Raw genomic sequence first — 22,297 nt, 5'->3', positions numbered from 1 at the left:
TTGTGAGATTTAATTGGGCATTACGACAAAGTACATAGACCGCTATCCAGCATGCATCTATGCCTAAAAAGTCCACCTTCAGGTTATCATCCGAACCCCTTCCAGTATTAAGTTGCAAACAACAGAAAATTGCATTAAGTATGGTGCGTAATGTAATCAATAACTACATCCTCGGACATAGCATCAATGTTTTATCCCTAGTGGCAACAGCACATCCACAACCTTAGAACTTTCTTTCACTGTCCCAGATTTAATGGAGGTATGAACCCACTATCGAGCATAAATATTCCCTCTTGGAGTTAAGAGTAAAAACTTGGCCAGAGCCTCTACTAATAACGGAGAGCATGCAAGATCATAAACAACACATAGGTAATAGATTGATAATCAACATAACATAGTATTCTCTATCCATCGGATCCCAACAAACACAACATATAGCATTACAGATAGATGATCTTGATCATGTTAGGCAGCTCACAAGATCCGACAATGAAGCACATAAGGAGAAGACAACCATCTAGCTACTGCTATGGACCCATAGTCCAGGGGTGAACTACTCACACATCAATCCGGAGGCGACCATGGTGGTGTAGAGTCCTCCGGGAGATGATTCCCCTCTCCGGCAGGGTGCCGGAGGCGATCTCCTGAATCCCCCGAGATGGGATTGGCGGCGGCGGCGTCTCTGGAAGGTTTTCCGTATCGTGGCTCTCGGTACTGTGGCTATTATCGACGAAGGCTTAAGTAGGCGGAAGGGTAGGTCAAGGGGCGTCACGAGGGGCCCAGACGCCAGGGCCGTGCGGCCAGGGTCCAGGCCGCGCCACCCTGTCGTCTGGCCACCTCGTGGCCCCACTTCGTTTCTCCCTCGGTCTTCTGGAAGCTTCGTGGAAAAATAGGACCCTGGGCGTTGATTTCGTCCAATTCCGAGAATATTTCCTTACTAGGATTTCTGAAACCAAAAACAGCAGAAAACAAAGAATCGGCTCTTCGGCATCTCGTTAATAGGTTAGTGCCGGAAAATGCATAAATATGACATAAAGTATGCATAAAACATGTAGGTATCATCAATAATGTGGCATGGAACATAAGAAATTATCGATACGTCGGAGACGTATCAAGCGTCATGCCAAGTCAGAGAAACAAGTCAATAATGCAGCTTTTGAAGAACAATATGGCACACAAAATTATTATCTAGTAGTATGACAAGTTTATTTGTACTACAGGCTAGATAGCAGAGTGATGGCATGTCAAACTAAGTCCTTACTTTGTTAGCTTACAATGAACTAGATACAAAACAATGGCATCACCTGTAGTACAGGGAATGCAAGCCAACATGTTCATGGAGTAAAAAATTGGCACAAACAACATAGTTGCAGGCCATAATTTTTGTAACAATGACTGAGCAAGATAAAGTTATGATGGCTAGATCTACAGAGCAGGGAATGTAAACCAAATATAGAAGTTACGATGCCAAAAGCTATAGAGCAGGGAATGCGAACCAACATGTGCAATTACTTAAAATTGGCCATGAACTAAATAATAGCAGGATGTTACTATAATAGCTAGGAATAAAACAGATAGGAGTTATAATGGCACCACTCATAAACTTGTAGATAAAGGAAACAAATCAATTTATTTCGGGATATAAAGTTGTAATGAGCAACACATAGAGGATAGTTAATGCTACGGCTTAGGATGGACCAGAAACGAAATATAGTGGGATCACCTGTGAACTTGTAGAAGAGGGAATGCACACCAATATGTTCACCATTATAGATGTGAGCGCCATGCCAATTAAGAGAAACGAGTTAATATTGCAGCTTTTGAAGAATCAGATGGCAGACAAAATTATGATGGAAGTAGCTGTTGTGACGAGTTCAAATAAATTTGTACTGCAGGATGGCAGAGCGATAGCATGCAGGAACTAATAGCAGACAGTTACTCTGTTAGCATACGACGAAGTAGATAGAAATAAAAATGGCATCACATGTAGTACAGGGATTGCAAACCAACATGTTTATGGAGAACAAGATTGGCATGAACGAAATAGTAGCAGCCTATAATTTTTGTAACAACGACTGAGCAAGATAGAAGTTATGAGGGCTACATCTACAGAGCAGGGAATGCAAACCAAAATGTTCGGTCGCTTAAAGTTCGCAATGAACTAGAAAATAGCAAGGAATGAACTAGAAACTCATCTCATCTGCAAAAACGTAACGGCGCGTCGTTAGCACAAACAGGTTCCCCCATGATTAAACAAGAACTTGTAGGCAGCAATAGAAAAGCGACAATAGAAGAGTTTAGATAGGTGTGGATCATGCACAGCGCCGGTGAAGCAGATCCGGTTCATGCACAGCTGTGTCGGTGAGCAAGATCCGATGCGGTGGACGACGGATCCGGCGAAGTGGCTCCGGTGGGGTGGACGATACCGCAGCTGAAGCGACTGCGGTAGAATGCTGGATGAGCATATGATTTCGAGGTTCGGCGGGGATGATCCGGTCCGGTTGATGACAGCGTCGATGAAGCGGCTCCGGCAGGTAGCCGAATGACGAGGATCGCGAGGCCTCGGGTAGGCCAGGGAAGTCCGGCGGGGATGTTCCGGTGCGGTGGTCGTGGAGGTGGGAGAGCGAGGGACTTGGGAAGTTCCGGTGGGTGGCTGAGGGAAATGAATTTTTTTTGGGAGGGTTTCCGGGCTAGGGAGGTGGTGATTGAAAAAATGACGGGCAGACCCCCCCACCAACCAACTTCACTATCATCTCCACAGGGGTATAATGGGAATTTTGAAGCGTGTGAAATTTTTGTATTTTTTGGGCGGGAAGTTTTGCCGCTATGAGATTTTGAATTTAGCTAAGGTCCAAGTATAATGATAAAAAATTGTGAGACCGTACTAGTACCTCTGTTCAAGGCCGAGTGCAAAATCAAATCATCATCACATTAAATATCGGTCACTACCATGATCATGATCTATCTCTGAAATTAGCGTATCCGCTAGATCTTGCAAAGTATAATGATAAAAAGAATTGTGAGACTGTACCGCACTTCTCATCTAGGCCGAGTGCAACATCAAATCATCATCACGTTGAAAAATTGTTACCATGATCATGATCTATCTCTAATATTGGCGCATCCGCTATATCTTTCAAAGTATAATGATAAAAAAATTGTGAGACCGTACTAGTACTTCTGTTCAAGTCCGAGTGCAACATCAAATCATCATCACGTTGTAATTTTGTTACCATGATCATGATCTATCTCCGAAATTGGCTCATCCGCCAAATCTTGCAAAGTATAATGATAAAAAATTGAGAGATTGTACTAGTACTTCTGTTCAAGCCCGAGTGCAACATCAAATCATCATCACGTTGAAAATTTGTTACCATGATGATGATCCATCTCTGAATTTGGCGCATCCACTAAATCTTGCAAAGTATAATGATAAAGAAATTGTAAGACAGTAGTAGTACTTCTGTTCAAGGTCGAGTGCAACATCAAATCATCATCACGTTCAAAATTTGTTACCATGATCCTCTGAAAATGGGCGCATGCGCTAAAACTTGCAAAGTATAATGATACAAAATTGTGAGACCGTACTAGTACTTATGTTCAAGGTCGAGTGCAACATCAAATCATCATTGCATTGAAAATTGTGTTACCATGATCATGATATATCTCTGAATTTGGCGCATCCGATAAATCTCGCAAAGGATAATGATAAAAAACTCGTGAGACTGTACTAGTACTTATGTTCAAGGCCGAATGCAGGATCAAATCATCACCACGTTGAAATTTGTTACAATGATCATGACATATCTCTAAAATTGGCGCATCACTAAATCTTCGACGTGGCGCATGTTGGGGGGATGACCCCCGGTATGCCAAAGGCATGGAAAACTAGCCTTGTTTAGGCTGTTGAGGTACCGGTTTAAAGGTTATTCCGGATAATGAAGTTAAGTTCGTGCTTAAGTGAAACTATGCCGGTATCCCAGAAGGGGTATACCAGAATAGGCTAAGAAGGTACCGGAGTACCGGCACAGGCTACACTGTAGCACGTCGGCAGTCGGGTCAAAGATTCCCTCAAGGACTAGAGGACAAGGATGAGCGAAGCACATCAGTTTTAATCGAAGCTCTGAGGCCAAAGCAGAAGATGACGTAAAATCTACCGGAGGATGTCACCGTTCCTGATTAAAGACATACCGGCGTCACCTGCTGCCAAAGAGGCTTTGTAAAGTAGTTTGTCTAATCAAAGATGCCATTAGGGTTTCTTCCCCTGTAAGCCACCCTCTCCCCTATATAAGGAGAGGGGGCACACCCTTGCGCGGGGCACGCAGTAGACAGATGATGAGTTAGAGTTAGAGAGAAGGAGCTTGTACTGTGCTTCTTCAACCTCTGGCCAAGGCTAAGTTCATCAATAATATACCGGTATTCCATCAGAAATCCACCCTTGTGTTACCAAAACCCTCCCCCGAATCCTCTAGCGCATATTCGGCCCCAACTCAAGCCATCCCATGGCATCTATCTTTTCACCACAACGACACTTGGCGACCACCATGAGGCCAGCAGCTGCGCTTGCTGGAGTTCACATTCGGGCGGGCCTGATGGGATTCGTAGCATAGAAAAAAAAAATTTCCTACCGCGGGAACGAAATCCAAGCCAAGATGCAATCTAGTAGACGGTAGCAACGAGGGGATAACGAGACTAACCCTTGAAGATTTCCAAAGCCTACGCGATTAGATCTCGTTTTTGCAGAAGATGATCACTTGCCGCTTTCAAAAGCGCGTAGAAGATCTTGACGGTGCCACAATCGGGCAGCACCTCCGTACTCGGTCACACATTCGGTGTTGATGAAGACGTCCTTCTCCCCGTTCCAGCGGGCATCAGAAGTAGTAGATCCTCCTTGGAATCCCGACAGCACGACGGCGTGGTGGCGGTGGTGGTGGAGATCTCCGGCGGAGCTTTGCTAAGCGTATGCGGGAGAGGTGGTGGAGGAGGGCGGCTAGCTGATCACCACCTTGTTTCTTACTGCCAGCCATGGAAACAACAACGCTGCAATACAAAAACAGATGACATGATAATGAGAAGAAATCTTATTGACATCAAATGATAACAAGTCGAAAAAACAAAAATAGCAATGCCTTGGTTAATATATCAAGCCCAACCAAAAAACACCAATGTAAAAAGGTACAAACTAAGCACCAGCATCAAACAAAAAACATATGCAGGAGTACAAAAATGAGTTCATCATTCCCTAAACATAGAAAAAAGAGGTGGGTAACTTCAGAACGTATGTGTTGGTTAAACGTTGAGATACTTGTTGATGAAAAGTGAATTAGTGAGTTGATAAAACATACCCCATACCAGGGATTTGTGAACCACTAGAAAACTCTCCTGCTACAATTACCCTAGAAATAGAGGACGAAAAGCAGTGCAACAGGCCAAAATCATAACTACAATCAACATGGAAAACATTGATTCGAGGGACGGAGCAGCAACCTAGTAGGAGAACGTCACAATCCCTCGCCGGACAAAACAAAATCCCATCATAAAAAAATCCACAGTCGAACAATCCCTCGCCGGACAAACAAACCGGCGGCGAGACCCAGTTAACAGAGATTTCTGAACCAAGATACGGATCAGGAACCCTAGGCGGAGACCAAATTCCACCCAAAAAACCCTCGCCGGAACAATCACTCGCCAGAGAAACAAAATCCCATCAGAATAACAATCCCTCGCCGGACGAACAAACCGGCCGGCGAGACCCAGATCTCCCCGCTAGATCCAGTTCGAGTACTAACCTTACAGCGCCGAAATCAACTGGCCCTTGCTAGTGAACTGAGAGCAAGAGAAAAATCTAGGTCGCTCACTAGCCACAAAGAATCGGACCCTCGCCTCCGCCGTCGCCGTCGCCCTAACCGTCGGGGCTGAATGGGACGAGAACAGGGGAGAGAGGAGAACGGGAGGAAGGAGGGGAAATATTTCGAAAACGCGGGCCGAAAAGGGAAACTTAATCGGTTACCAAAAATAGAAAGAGACGTGGAAGGGGGGTGACGCGGCGAAAAGAGAATTGTATTCGCGCTTCGCATGAGCGCTACGCGCCGACAACTTTCGATCGCTCGAGCGATCGGTTGCCACGGAGGGAATTCGCTAAAACTGCTCCCCTAAATCACGTCTAACCTAATTGCTAAGCGAATTCCCTCCGTGGAAACCGATCGCTCGAGCGATCGAAAGTTGTCGGCGCGTAGCGCTTGCGCGGAGCGCGAATACAATTCTCTTTTCGCCGCGTCACCCCCCTTCCACGTCTCTTTCTATTTTTGGTAACCGATTAAGTTTCCCTTTTCGGCCCGCGTTTTCGAAATATTTCCCCTCCTTCCTCCCGTTCTCCTCTCTCCCCTGTTCTCGTCCCATTCAGCCCCGACGGTTAGGGCGACGGCGACGGCGGAGGCGAGGGTCCGATTCTCTGTGGCTAGTGCGCGACCTAGATTTTTCTCCTGCTCTCAGTTCACTAGCAAGGGCCAGTTGATTTCGGCGCTGTAAGGTTAGTACTCGAACTGGATCTAGCGGGGAGATCTGGGTCTCGCCGGCCGGTTTGTTCGTCCGGCGAGGGATTGTTATTCTAATGGGATTTTGTTTCTCTGGCGAGTGATTGTTCCGGCGAGGGTTTTTTGGGTGGAATTTGGTCTCCACCTAGAGTTCCTGGTCCGTATCTTGGTTCAGAAATCTCTGTTAACTGGGTCTCGCCGCCGGTTTGTTTGTCCGGCGAGGGATTGTTCGACTGTGGATTTTTTTATGATGGGATTTTGTTTTGTCCGGCGAGGGATTGTGACGTTCTCCTACTAGGTTGCTGCTCCGTCCCTCGAATCAATGTTTTCCATGTTGATTGTAGTTATGATTTTGGCCTGTTGCACTGCTTTTCGTCCTCTATTTCTAGGGTAATTGTAGCAGGAGAGTTTTCTAGTGGTTCACAAATCCCTGGTATGGGGTATGTTTTATCAACTCACTAATTCACTTTTCATCAACAAGTATCTCAACGTTTAACCAACACATACGTTCTGAAGTTACCCACCTCTTTTTTCTATGTTTAGGGAATGATGAACTCATTTTTGTACTCCTGCATATGTTTTTTGTTTGATGCTGGTGCTTAGTTTGTACCTTTTTACATTGGTGTTTTTTGGTTGGGCTTGATATATTAACCAAGGCATTGCTATTTTTGTTTTTTCGACTTGTTATCATTAGATGTCAATAAGATTTCTTCTCATTATCATGTCATCTGTTTTTGTATTGCAGCGTTGTTGTTTCCATGGCTGGCAGTAAGAAACAAGGTGGTGATCAGCTAGGTGTTCGCAAAATGCCCAATGCTAGTGAGCATGCTAGGAATCGGGCCTCTCCTTTTCCTGTTGTCAGGTTATATGAACATCTAAGTTCTGATCAGAAGAAATCGATTGAGGATGTGGATCTTGGTTCAATGCTTGACATCAAGTGCCATGTTCTTCACAACCCTTTGATAAGCTGGCTTGCTCCTTTGTATGATAGTCATTCTCGAGAGTTTGTGATTCAAGGGCGTGGTAGAATCCCTCTCAATGCTGATTCCATTTACCGCACACTCGGCCTTCCTCGGGGGGATATTCTTGTCGTGTATGCAATGGATTCTGTCATAGAGGCTCGTCTAGGTCCTTTGTTATTTCCGGGCCATAGCAGCACGCCGAAGATTACTGGTGTGTTCACAATGCTGTCACAGATGAATCAGTATGATGACATTTTCAAGCAAGTTTGGATGATGTACCTTGTCTGTACTTTGCTTGCACCAACAACGTCGAACAAAGTCAGCAACACATGTTATCCTATACTGGTATATGTGTTATCCTATAGTTTTTTAAAAATTCATTCTATTTCAGCATTTTTTTTATTACTATATGTGCTTGTTTTTTATTAATATATGTGAACAATCAGTTTCACGCGGTGTTTATATTTTTTTTGTAGGACAACATTAGCAATGTCAGGAACATGGACCTTTGTTAATTTGTGTGCGATAGATTGCATGATGAGCTTTGTACTGGGAAGCCTTCTGGAGGCTGCCTGTTCCATGTTCAGTTACTGTATGTTGACTCTTTGGATATTAGCTCTCTTAAGCTTGACCTTCCAGATGGTCGATTTGTTGCTAATATATGGTCAAAAAAAGATGTTGATACTGTGCTTGATGCTGACTTGAAGAGGGATGGATCTGGTTATGGGAATCTCGAGGTTAGTTAATCTTTTTTGGGTTTCTCATCTTATGACATGAACTTATGGTGGATTTTTGTGCAAGCTGATGCATTTTTTGTTTTCTGTTTTGTCACTAATATCAGTTGAAGCCACACCTTGCTATAAATTTCAACTTGTTTGGAGGGGCAGCTAGCTTTGAAAGATGGGTTGAAACCAATACTGCACCTAACTGCCCGAAAAATGTATGATACAGTGATAAGTTTTTTATTCAGTGTTTCGTTTTTAAATTTTGTATGGCACCATTACATTTTTTAGTATCTGTCTTCTTTTAAATGATTTTTCCCCTTCATTTTGCCATTATCAAAAAAAGATGTTGATACTTGTGCCATTATCAGGGCTTTAGGACCAAGCTTTCGCTTCCTAAGTTTCTTGGAGTGACTAGACGGTTGACAGCTACCCAGAGGAAGCTTGTTGCTGATATTGGTCTTGAGCAACTGCTCTATGTGACCTGTGAATACCTTCCTAGGAGTCTCATCGCTTATCTGGTAGCTAACTTCAATTCACAGACTAGGTCGCTGTCTCTAGCTAATGGTCCTCCTGTCAAATTCAGTGCCTATTGTATCAACAAAGTTCTCGGTACACCCATCGGAGGTTTGCTGATTGGGAGGAAAGTTGATCCTCAGTTAAGGGCAGCTATTGGTAATTTGACCAACTGCAAAGGCCATTACCCTACCATTTCCGAGCTGGATAAAATTCTGACAAGGGAATTGGATGGAGACACTTTCAAAATTGTATTCACTTTGTATGCCATGACCGCTTTTCTCTGTCCATCTAGCCATGACGCTGTCAGTCCTGATTACTTACACATCGTGGAGAATCCTTCTGTGATATCTTCATACGACTTCTCCAGTGCAGTACTCCAAAAGCTCGTCTCTTGCATTGAAGCTTATAATGGAGGTACAACTTCAGTGTTAGGAGGGAACCTGTTTTGCTTAATGGTACGTAATGTTTTATAGTATCTCTCCATCCCTTTTCTGACAAATTTTTGTTTCTCTTTTTATTCTTTTTGGTAAATGCATTTTTTTGTAATATCATGTTAACTTTTCATGTTCTGAATTTTTGGTTATTTTTCTGTATTAACATCTTTTTTGATTTTTTTATGACATAGGCTGTGTACTTTGAGTTTCTTGACACTGAGGTGATTGTGTCACACTTGAAGTGCAGTGTTCCTCGCATATCAATATGGCTTTCTTCTTTGGTTTCGGAAATCGAGATGCTAGATTGTGTTTGCAAAGAGAAAGGAATATTCGGTAGCTTGCCTGTATGTTTTCCTTTTTCAAGACTTAGTATATTTCATATCAATTTCATTTTTCTCACACAGTCATCCTTCAACCATTTTTTGTTTTTCTTCTCTTATTCATTCAGACGAAAGATGTTGCAAGGACCCCTTTTGGAAATTTAATTAATGAAGGTCAAACCATTGAGCGTAATTCATATGAAGACCTTCTACAATTTGTCTTGTCAACAACACCTTTGGAGTCGCATGAAGAGGTGTGTATGCTTTTTAACATAATTATAATTCTGTGATAGCACCAATTGCTTTTTTGAAGAATTATACCCTGGTTGGTGGGGGCTTTTTTCTTGGGAGGATGGTGTTTTATGGGAGTGTGTTGACATGTTCACGTTTTTATGCAGTTTTGGTACGCGACTGGGTTGATAATTTCACGGTTTTACATTTGATGAATAAATTTTTCGTGGGATTGATACATAACTAGTCAGGGGGTTGGTAAAAAAACTTTTTCACAGGCAGGCGACAGGGTTGATAAATTGACGTTATTACACTTTGATAAATAACTTATATGACGTTTGATACATAACTTGGCAGGTGGTTGTTAAATGCACTTTTTTTGACAAGTAGGCTACTGTGTTGATAAATGCACCTTTCTACATTTGATAAATAACTGATGCTGGGGTTGATACATTACTGGTCAGGGTGTTGACGAATACACTTTTATTTGTTGCCAGGGTAGGCTACTGGGTTGATAAATTCACCTTTTTACATTTGATAAATAACTGATTGGTGGGCTGATACATAACTGGTCAAGGGGTTGATAAATACATTTTTCTAAGTCTGTTGTTGGATAGTTCTTTTTTATAGTAGTTGCATATTTTATTATTAATGTGTCTTTTGATTTTATTTTGTTTTTGGTCATAAAGGTTAAGGCACAAGTTCCTTTGTTTATAAGCAAAATGCAGAAAGACATAATGGACTCCATACAACCAGTAATTGTCAACAATGTCATGAGTTTTCTCAGGATGACTTCAGTTAGTTCATCCATGTTGAATACTGATGAGAAGCGTAAATGTCAGAGTGGACCTGTGTTTTTCAAAGTACCTCCACATGTTTCTAGTGTTTGCCAAAGTCCATTAGTTCAGTCGAACACTATGTGTATTCCTGGGCAAGCAGGATTATTAAAATCTTCTGATCATCTGACTATGTCTGACGTGGAATGTGAAATAGAACATGTCCGCAATGATGGGTGCTTGTTACCAGTTCCTGGCGATGATATCCTTGAGAGATCGACTAAAGAAGGCATGAAGGATGGTCAGGTTCCTGATATCGGCTCCATTATTTCTGCTATGGAATCTCTTCAATACCCAAGCAGTCTAGGTGAACTGACCTGTAACTTTGAGTTGTTGGAGCAGATGAATCCTGCCAAGCCTGACTTCACTCAGTTTGATGACTCTGCATTATCAGGAGTTGACATGTTTCAGTATGTTAAAGATCAAGCTGCAGAAGAGAGGGAACAGCTGGATGCAAGAGAATTGCAGTCACAACTGTTGTTTGAAAAAGTTCACTTCTCTGTCGATTTGGACAGTGTCACCAGTTTCAGCAGACCCAATGGTGCAGGGTACCCTTGCTATGAAATATTATCCTCCAACAAAAGAAATGCAATGATTTCAAGCAATGATTTTGGTTCTGTATCTGCTTGCTTGATAAAGAGGCCAAGGATGTTTGGAATTAACGAAGAAGCTGCAGTTCAGAGCATTGATGCTGGTGGTATAGATAATACAAAGGAAACTTGTATTAACGATGGAGAAACATCCTTTATATCTCCCAGCAACAGTACCATATCGCACCCACACGTTCAAGCTCCTGACACCTCGTATTCATGGGATGAAAGTGAATTTGACAGGGAGTTATTAAGAACAACACTTCAAGCAGAGGCTGAGCACGAATCGAAGCTACGTTCGACGCAGTTTCCAAGTTATGAAAATCAAGCATTCAATGTTACAGAGATCAGCCCAAACAAGGTTATATCAGTGTTCACTTCTACACTGGTTGAACAAGATGTTTTCAAGGACATTGTGCACAGAGTTCCCAAAACTGTCAAATCAAAGACGTAAGTTGATCTCCCATTGATCTTCTGTTTGTTCATTTTTTTATCGACAGTACTTGTTCTTTTATTCTGTCCATATTTTTTGTGTCTCTTGTGTTCACTGTTTTAATTTTTTTTGTGCTTCGTTGATGTTCATTTTTTTGCCAGTGCTAATATTGTGCGGATGGGTAGTACTTGGGCCGAGCACCGTGTTTTTGCTCTTAGCATGCAAGTGTATGGTAATGTGAACAAATACGTTATCAACATGTTGGGGAAAGCTGTCATTGTAGAGGATACAGAGAAGCGTTCACTGAAACTTTTACCTGAAGGCCATTGGAAACGATTTTTCATCCCTTTTCATGAAGCTGTAAGCTTCTTTTCTTTTTCATCTTACTATATATATATATATGCTTTTGATACATATAGGTTGGACTTTTTTTTGATAAACCTGTATTAATGTTTTCATTATCAAATATGTAGGCTCTGTTTGCAAAACCTTATGAGAACCATGGAACCCTGTCTAGACTCATATCACATGAAATGATTGGTTTTAAGATCGATTCAATGGATCTGGTATGTTTTTATAAACTTTTATATATGTTTGAAATAATGGTTTTATAACCCTCTTTTTATTCTGCTTTATTCTTTTTTTTCAGCAGCTTTTGAAACTGTTATCTATCAAATGTTGTATTTTACTTCTCACACTTATTTATTCTCCTTTATTTTGTTATGCCTTTTTTTATTGTAGGTGCATGTTCCGTTGATGACATCTGGGTTCTACTACCTTCTTCTTATCAACTTTAGGTTAAAGTTGTTTGAAGTGTTATACCCTAACACAAAATTCAATCTTGTGTCTAATCATGTCGAGGTTGCAATTAGGAATTTTAAAATGTCATTCAATATATCGTACAAGCACTCATTGATCAAAGTTGATGGCATGCAAACAATTTACAGGAGTGTATGTTCTTCAGACAAAGAGTATGTCAGAAGTTTCGTATGTTTGTTTTCACATGTTCTATATATTTTTTTGTATGGACATTTTTGTGCTGTTTTTGTTTCTTCTGTTATGTATATAAGCAATCATGTACCCTGCAGTTTTTTGTTTGTTTTTATATGTTTGTACTTTTGACTGAAATTTATCCGGGGTATTGTTCTGTAGTTACATTTGGTTGTGATAATAAGTTACCAGGTCATTCATTATATTGTTACCAATGGATGGGGAAGGGGTGGGTTAAGTTATTATTCTGTATAGTTTCTCCATTTTTATAGGTTTTGCTTTTTTGAGTGTTCTCAAATTATGTTGTTTTAAGAAGGTGTCAGGCCATTTTGATTGTGTCGTTACGAGGAATTTTGTTTTCTTTTTCTTATATATCCTAATGTCATACAAGTTCTACTGTAACTTTTATGATTTCTTTTTTATGTATTATTTTCAGTTGTGACAGTGGTGTGTTCGTCATGGAATTAATAAGAAATTAGAAGGGAGGAAACAAACTCTGTTTTGAACCAGTATGTTTTCTCGTTTTTGTTAATTACTCATCATATGTGTTTTCATTTCCTTTTTCGTTTATTTTGTTACCGATGAATGAAATATATTTTTAAAATGTTTATTTAATATATGTTTTCTTTATTGTCTTTTTTTAGAACCATGCAAAACCACTGCGCGAAAGTCTTACTTACTATATGGTTGCTCATCCTTTCAATGAGATGATGCCACTGGAAACAAAAGAAATCCTTAGGAAGCATGTACGTTTTTTCACATTTTGTTTTCTTTTCCCTGAATTTGTTAATCTGTCTTGATCAATCTATTGATCAGTAGTTTTTTTATTGGCATGCTTTTCATGATACAGGGAATCCCATTTGACCACAAGGTTTGTATTTCTTAAATTTAGTTTTATATGGTCTTGTTCCCATTTCATTTTTTTTGGGTTTGTTTTTGCACACAATTGACTGTACTTTTTTTTTCAGACACCAGGTTACTATCCCTGGATGCATGAGCAAAACAAGCTTGTTAATGGTGAATATCACATTTTTGTCAGATCTTCATTTTTCTTTTTATGTTTGTTCGTATTTTTGCAATGAATTTTATTCTATTTCCATGATATGAGTTGCCTGTCTTCTTTTTGAATGCAGATGATACTGATTCCATCGAAGAAATGCTTATTTTCTGATCTCTTTTCATGATACGAGTGTCCCATTTGCTGTGAAGAAGAGATGAGATGCGACCGATAAGATGTAGTGTAGACAATCTTTTTTTTGTCTATCCTTTTATGTTTCTTCTTCTTTTTTTAATTAATTTAATACTCATTCTTCTAGTTTTGTGGAAGTGTAGTGACTTTTAAAATATTCTTTCTTTTATTTTTCCACCTTATGTTTTTTTCACCTGTGACTTTTATCAGTTGATTTTTCACATATTTATTAATCTGATTTTTTGTTGTGCAAAACTAGCTAATTGAGACTGTAACAATTGTTATTTATTTTTTTGTTAGTTGGATTATAATGTCGACATATCCATCCGGTTTTTGGAATGTGTGTGAGAACCTTGTGTTTTATTTAATAATAATCGCAAGTTATTCCTCTTACTTCATTATTTGGGGTGGTTCGCACTGTGCTTGGCCCATCGTGGCCCAGTAACTGAACTCCTTTTTTTATCTAGTGTTATTTTGTTTCTGGGCCGTCTCTTTTCAGGTCCAGTCCAGTAAAAAACTTGTATAAATATTCCTGTTCTGGAACCGACGGAGCCCCCACATCTACAGTTTCGGCATTTTACAGTTCTTCTCGCCCGAGAAGTGGGAGGGGCGGTTGAGAGCGAAGCGGATAGAACGCTGGTGTAGGTTCAATCTCAAATCTTCCGCCATCAACTCTCTTTTCGATCTATATTTCTTCTTGCTTTTCTTTTTCGCATTACTGTCTAGTTGCTTTGTAGCATTTTTTCTGAAGTTTCTATGGTGTTTTTCTTGGTGGAAAAACCAATCTATGACTCTTTTTTGGTGTTCTTTTTTGCGGAATCTGAGTTACAGTTGTAGATTTTTTTTGTTGTCTTTTGTTTGGATCTGATCCTAATGGACTTTTTTCTTCTCATATATTTCTATTTTCGAATCGACTATCTGATGTCGGATAGATTATTTTATTTCGCAGGTGAACAGTAAGTGCGAACAAAAGGGGGTTTTTCTTTTCTGGAGGTTGCTGGTGTTCATCATTTTTTGGTGGAGATCTGCTTTTTTGTTCCTCGGTGGTGAGCACTTTCCCCCCTTTTTTATGTATTCTGTATTACCTTTTATCTACATTTAATTTATCTTATGTTCATGTTTTCATTTAATCATTATCGTGCTGGCAGTAAGTCAACAAATTGGATCCGATATATTTTTGTAATCTTTTGTGTCTGGAATCCAGGCTTTGTGTCAGTAGGAGAGTAGATATCATGGTAGGTATCAACAGTTATACATTGTAGTCATCAAGGTGTTTTTTATAGTGCTTTTTGTTTCATGTTATTCACTTTTAGTTTGTTTTATTATGAGACAAACATCAGTTATCATAGGTTTTTGTAGAATAAATATGAACTTTTGTTGTATATAGTTTATCAATTGCATCCCTGGTTTGTCTTGTCCTTTCCATTTTTGGTTTGTTTATGTATGTGTATGCCAATTTTTTTATAGATTAACTATCTTTTTTATGTTTATGCTTTTTATTAGATAACAACTTGTACCACGAAGCCAACAAATATGATGCAATATAATTGTGACATGTGTCTGTAGACAGCTGGTAGTATGTTAGCATAACTCTAGATACCATAGTAGTTATCAACATTCCCATTCTGTAGTTATCAAGGTGCTTCTATCTACTGCTCGTTGGTGTCCTTACATGTCAGTTTTCAACATTTTTGATATATTTTTTGATTAGTGCTTTTGTATATTTTCAGGAGAGTGAAATTCAGTATGTCTACTTATGTGACTGAAGAGACGAGGGTTCAGGTGTCTAAGTTCCTTTTTAGTAAACTAGGACTGACTCCTGGCCCAGTTACCAATCTGTTTCTTGTCAAGACCCTTTCCTGTTTTGAGCCTGCTGGAGTCTTCAAGTGTCCCCATGTCATCAACAAGCTTGTCGGCACAGAGTTTGATTTCATAGTTAATCAAAGCCGTCAGTGCGAAGTCTTTGTTAGGTGCACAACCCCTGTTGCGTCTACGAAGCTTCACGATGTGCTTCCTTTAACCTTTAAATTTGATGAAGCTCGCGTGAAGTTTTGCAAGGTTAGCTTCCTTGAAACACTTCCAGAAGATAAAGACATTTTCCTCAAGGAACCAGCAAAGTCCTTCTCAGCCAGCATGGAGAATCGTAGTATTACTCAACAGAAGCTTCTAGGTTATCCTTCTGGGTACTCTGATGTAAACCTTGACATGGATTATGAGGAGAACATAAGAATGACGGACACCACGATGAAGATTCTCGGTGTTTCTGAGGGTCCTCAAGAGGGTCTAGTTAGAGTGAACCTAAAATATCTGCTTTCACCTGAGTACATTGCCCATGCATACTCTGTTGTGCAATCCCCAGACCTTGTCAAGTTTGCTGTTGAATACAACTCCAAGCTTTACATGAAGCTCAAGATCCCAATGATGGTTGAGGTGATGACCAAGAGCCACTACTTTGTTGATAGATTCATGATCAAGTTCTATTTAGTCAAGACTGTCAGGAAGTGTTCATTCATGGAAGATATTGGCAGGAAATGTCCAGTATACAATAGGCTCAAGAATGAAGACCATTTCGAAGACCACTTCGAGTTTGCTTGATTTCTTAATAGACGATATAGTGCCTTTCCCTTCCCCTAAGTGTTTTTTAGAAGCACAGTATGAACTCTATGTAATGTGGTGCTTTTGTATCAAGGCCTAAAGCCCTTGATGTTTGATTTGTGTATTATATCCTTTCTGTGTTTAGGTGGTTTGATGAACCCTTTTTTTAATGCTGCTTTTCGTCGTGTGTAATGGATGCTATTATTTTGTATTTTTTACGTAAGTCTGTGATGGGTGATGTGTGTGTGCTGATATTTTTTTATGCACATGTGTGACAAATCTGAGTGTTTCTTTTGCTTTTTCTGTCTTATTTGTTTTATTCGTTCATGAATTTTAAATTTTTATTTTTCTTTTTCTCGTACACTGAAATTTCTGTTTTATATTTTTGCCTGACATACAATATCTTCTTTTGTTTTTAACCTATCATTTTTGTTTTCTGTTCTTTTTTTTACCAGGGTATGTCGTATATCACTAAGATGAGGAGGCCATCAGTTACTCGTCATGTTATGAGTAGGCTTGGAGAGTGTCCTGGGAAAGTGCATGATCTTTACCTTTTCCGTGTGATGGATACTCGGCTTGATGGTATATTCATTTGTCTTGCACTAGCGAAGAAGCTGCTCACTAGAGATTTTCGTAATCGTTAATCGGGGCAACAAAACCAAAGTGTTCATCGTGCCCGATGGGACAGATGATAAAGCTACTCTTCTAGCTGCTTCTGAATTTAAGTACATGCTGAATCACTATCATATCAAGATCATCAAGATAGAAGAGCTTCACTACAAGCCAGTTTCCAAGGATTACTCTCTGAACAAACCAGTGTCGACATTCCCTTGTTCATATGATCATCTCTCAGTTGAAATGATGACTGAATTATCTTATCCTGTTGGTTTCTCTAGCCAAGGTGATAACATTGATGGTTTTTGCAACACAATAATGTCAGAGACGACCATGAGTCTTCTGGGTATTTCTGAAGGAGTGCAATCTGGTCTTCTCAATGTCATTGTCAAGTACTTCGTTCAACATTCAACCATTGGGCTTGCACTTGAAGTCATCCCGACAGACTTTGAATTCAAGTTTGCCATTGACCAGAATGGAAATTTTTACATGAAGTTAAAAAAGCCCGAGGAAGCTGAAGCTGTTGCTAGGAGGCATTACTTCATTGGAGGCAAAATGATCAAGTTTTACTATGTGAAGACTGTCGAACAGTTGGATGAACAAGATGACACGGGCAAACTGTCTTTCCACAAGAAGCATCATACTGATGATTTCTATGTGCTTTTCTAGTCAATCTATGACTGTGTAGTCGTGCTTTCGTGTCGTTAGTCACCTGGTGCCCTTTGTTTTTTTTTCAAAAAACTTGTCATGTAATAAGTAGGTAGCAAGGACTTTACATGTTTATTTTTACTCTTCAGTGATGTATTTTGATTTATCTTATCTGCAGTCAGTATGTTATTTTTTCTCTTTGGAAACTATGATGTAATAAGTCTGTAGCAAGATATGCTATGTTCTTTTTTTAACCTTTTTTTTCTCTGTTTTTTGTCTCTATTTTTGTATGAGTGGTTTATTGTTCTTCACTTGTATCCTTTTACATCTTTATTTTTTTGTCTTTTTGCCCCTGCTTTGTATTCAAATCTTTCTATTTTCTACTGGATGTCCAAAATACTGTCTAGCTTGCCGTCATTTTTTACAAGTAGTTATGAATATATTATCATTGTTCATGACGCCGGCATCTAGTCTATATTTTTTATTCTTTTTAATTTTTACAGTGGTTTTCTTTAAATTGTTTTTCCATAGTTGGACAGATCAAATGGTTCTCTTTTTTGTAATGCGTCGGTACTCATAATCTTAGTTTGTAATAGCTATCGAGCGTGACTGTATGTAGTTACCAACGCTGGTCGAATGTATTTACCGACACTGGGCATTACAGACATTTATTTTTTCCACGTCCTCTTTTTATTTTTTATTAGATTATAAAATAGAAATGTTGGATATTTTTTCACTTTACTTATCCATACCTCACTCCTTTTTTATAGTGGTTGCTTATTCTCTTTTTTTTTTAGCTCAACTCAAGGCGCCCGTTAGATGCTTTTTGTTCACTGCAAATTTTTTGATGCTACAGTTGGTGGAAGGTGAGACGACTACGCCTCAATAAATAGAGACCCCTTATCACTTCTGCATCTCTTCTCACTCTTGGCTATTCCATTCTCCCTCTTTCTAGGTCAACACATCCACATCGAGGCATTGCTCTTAGTGCTGCTTCTCCCTCAGTCCAGACGGAAGGAATCCTCTTCTATCTATCTCTTTTTTGGTGGATCTTTTCCAAAGCCTCATCTGGACGGTAAGGGTTTTGTTTGCTCTCTTTTTCTTTTTTTGATGTTTCTGAACCCCGCACCTCCATGTGTTTATTTAGTACGAACTCGTTTCATTCCCTTTTTTCTGCCCCCCGCCCCCCCCCCCCTCTGTCTGTTGACCTTTTTTGCTAAATCTAGAAAGTACCATGGACAACAACTTTTTAAATATGTAACCAGATTCTGAAGATTTAACTCTATTTTAGTAGATCTACAACAATATTCCTGTAGATCTAGTTTACTTTTGTAATCTATGAGAGCTCGTCTTCTATTTCCCTATAGTTTTACTCACAGATGTCCCTTTTTTCATTGTGCAGGGTTTTCCTTTGCTCTTTCAAGATGGTCTGCAATGTATGTGGTAATCCAGATGGACCATGCAGGGCCAAAACGAGGGATTGCTCTTTTTTCATATCAGAGTTATTGGTTACCTCTGAAGATTGGATGGTACATTTTAATTTTTTATTCTTTGTGTTTATACTTTGTTTTGTGAGATTTATTTTGCTGATTTCCTTTTTATCACTGCACCAATGTATTTTTTTTGTTCTACATATTTTTTTGTTTTGCATGTTGTTCACTATACTTTTTTACTTTTTTGGCAGAATGTTCCATGCTATGTTAGGAACCAGATAAACATGATATGTGCTGGCAGAACTGATATCCCTGTCTCTGATGAGTCTGGAACCACTTACACTTTCAATGTAGCTATGAATGAGTCGGTAACAAGTTTTTATGGTTGGAGGTGGAAGGAATTTCTGATCATGTCCAATTCCAAACCTGGTGATTTCCTTATGTTTCAAATGACCAATAACCCTGAGATACCAATTAAAGTAGGAGGTTGCAAGTCAGCAACAATGTCTCAGTTCAGTACGGTGCAATCTGGTACGTCGAGCGATTCTGATAGTGAATCAAGTGATGAAGAACCAAATCAAACTGATTCAAGTGATGAAGACCCAGATCAAGGTTGTACAATTTTTTTTTTTACCTTTTTTTTTGCACATGCTTTTACCTATGATGCAAAATGCTTATACCTTAAACAACATTAACTTATTCATTCCTTTCTTTTTGTTTTGATTTTCTTGTTATCAGTGTATGATCGACATAGTGTTGTTGTCATGACAAGGACACTTGATTGGACTATGGATCTCTTACTTAGGTGGAGAGCAATTGTTAACAGGAGAGGCATTGGGTTGGGACCATTGTTTCTCCACAAACTCACTGCCACAAACATTAACAATTCGCTGATGGTATGCATGTAATTTGTGTATCTTTTTTATACGTGTGCCTTTTAAAAATGTTTATATTTTTTGTACTCAAGATCATGATATGAACATGCATGTTTATATATACTCAGGGTTGCTTCTTTTTTGTTGTTTGTACTGTGCAGAAAATCCCAAGCATGGTTGTCAAGGGTCTTAATCTCGAACCATTAGGCTCCGTGGTTCTATCAGCGGACAACACACCAGATGTCCTTGGACAGTTCTATCCCTCCACTGATGGTAGGATGATAATAAGTGTTCAAGCATGGGGAGAGTTTGCTGAAAAGAAGGGATTAGCAGCTGGTCAAGTGGTGATGTTTCTCTTCCATCAATATGGTGGTATCATCACACGCAGGCAGGGTGTTGTTATTACTGTCGATGTGATTTGAATATGTAAGGAATCTGTGTATGTTGGAACATCGTTCATGTAACACCCCAACTTTTGCAACCATGTTTTGTTGTCCTTAGTGCAAAATTTAGGGGGAACAAAAACTTTTTCTATAAACTAATTAAGATGAATTGCCTTGATCTGTTTGTTATGATAGATTACCTTGATCTGTTGGTAGATGAATTGTCTTGATTTGCTTGTTGAGTTTTGTTTTGAGCTACCATTAAGAACAACACCTCTAGTGGTAAAATTATCCTTGAATTCAAAACATGGGAATCATCTACCCCCTTAATACAACCTTCTCTCTTACCCTAGTCAAAAACCCTAAGGCATCATAAATTTGGCTAAGTCCCAAAATTTGTTTAAGGTTCCATTTTGGAACCCCTGGATTAAGCTACCCCTTGCCATCTAAGGCAATGCACTTGGTCCTAGACCTACCCTGTCATGATCACTTCCCAACTATGTCCTTTCCTTGAACCAAATCTTTCTTATACCCACTTATCCTTGATGATTTTGAAGCCAAGTCAACAAGATGTTTTGGCAGGCTTAAAATGTTCCAACTTTGGCAGTTGTTTCTTAAGCACCCACAACTGTTATTGGTGACCTCGATGCATGCATCTCATCTATGCAACACCCTCTACAACTTCCACGTCTTGCATGTCCCAATCTACCCCCACAATTCTTAATTCCACTTGATCTTGCATCCTATCCACTATTTCAGCACTAGATCACTTTCTCCTCTCTTATCCTTGGTATATCTTTATTCCATGTTTAATCTCCACAAAACCAAGAGTGAAGATGGTAGCCACATTATGTAGCCACCCTCTACCCTTGAGATCACTTTTCCCAAAATATTTTATTTGCCAAAAATCCTATTTAAGATCCTTCTCTAATTTTCACTATAAAACTAATCCTAGTTTTATCAAAAGCTTTTCAATTTACTTCTCACACAAAATAGGAAATTTGTGTGGTATTTCATATCACCTTATCTCCTCCCAAAAAAAAATGTTTGCTTTATAACTATTCTCCTTGTTTTGTTTTCTAACAAAATGCATGTCTATGGTACTTAAAACATTTCTTGTTTTTCTCTTGCTCGTTTTTTTTGAGAGAATCTACCTTGCTCTATCAAATGAGTAGGACTTTTTGAACTCCTATATTCCATATAGTTTCTCTCAACATTTTCAAACTACCTTTCGTCTCAAAATTTGCCATAGAAGAGATCACAACCTTATTTCTTGAGCCAAATTTATATGATAACCTTTGTGCACCAACTATACCTCTTTATTTACACATAATAATGTGTATGCATTATTGCATGTGATCTTACTCACATCTCCTCTTCTCTCTCTCTTTATCCATATTTCCACCATGTCTTAGAAAGAGTCCAAACGGCCATTTTCTGAGTTCAATTTTTGATGTCAACCTTTGGGCAACAAGGGCACCTCTCTGAACTATCTATCAAGGTCAGCACTTCACCAAACCATGATTTGAGCAAATGCTAACATGGTCATCTTAACCAATTAATTTCCAACCTCAACTCTACTTTCTCAAAACTATCTCAAATTTGACTAAATCCTCACCTTGACCTCTCCACTTTCAGCACCACATCTTGGACGACCTGCATGGTCACTAGGCACCACATATGAGCTAGTCTTGCTTAACAAAAGATGAGGCCGGCCATGTGGTGTATGGCAAGATTTGCAATCACTTCCTTCTCTCTCCCTCCCTCCTCTCTTGGTCAAATCTTGGGAACCACACACCTGCATCCCTACCTCTCCTACCTTGCTCCCCTAATCAGACCTACACCACCCCTCCACCATCATTGCCCTCCTCCTCCTTCCCAATGCCATGAATGGCATAGGTTATGACCCAAAAACGCTAGGCCTTCACTCTTGCACCCTAGCCATGTCTAGCATCTCTCCCCTGTATTCTGGAGCCCTTGCACACCAAG

The sequence above is a fragment of the Lolium perenne genome, chromosome 1 (genome assembly GCF_019359855.2).
Source record: "Lolium perenne isolate Kyuss_39 chromosome 1, Kyuss_2.0, whole genome shotgun sequence".
NCBI lineage: Eukaryota > Viridiplantae > Streptophyta > Magnoliopsida > Poales > Poaceae > Lolium > Lolium perenne.
The sequence above is the reverse complement of the archived record's forward strand: the minus strand, read 5'-3'. Positions refer to the sequence as shown.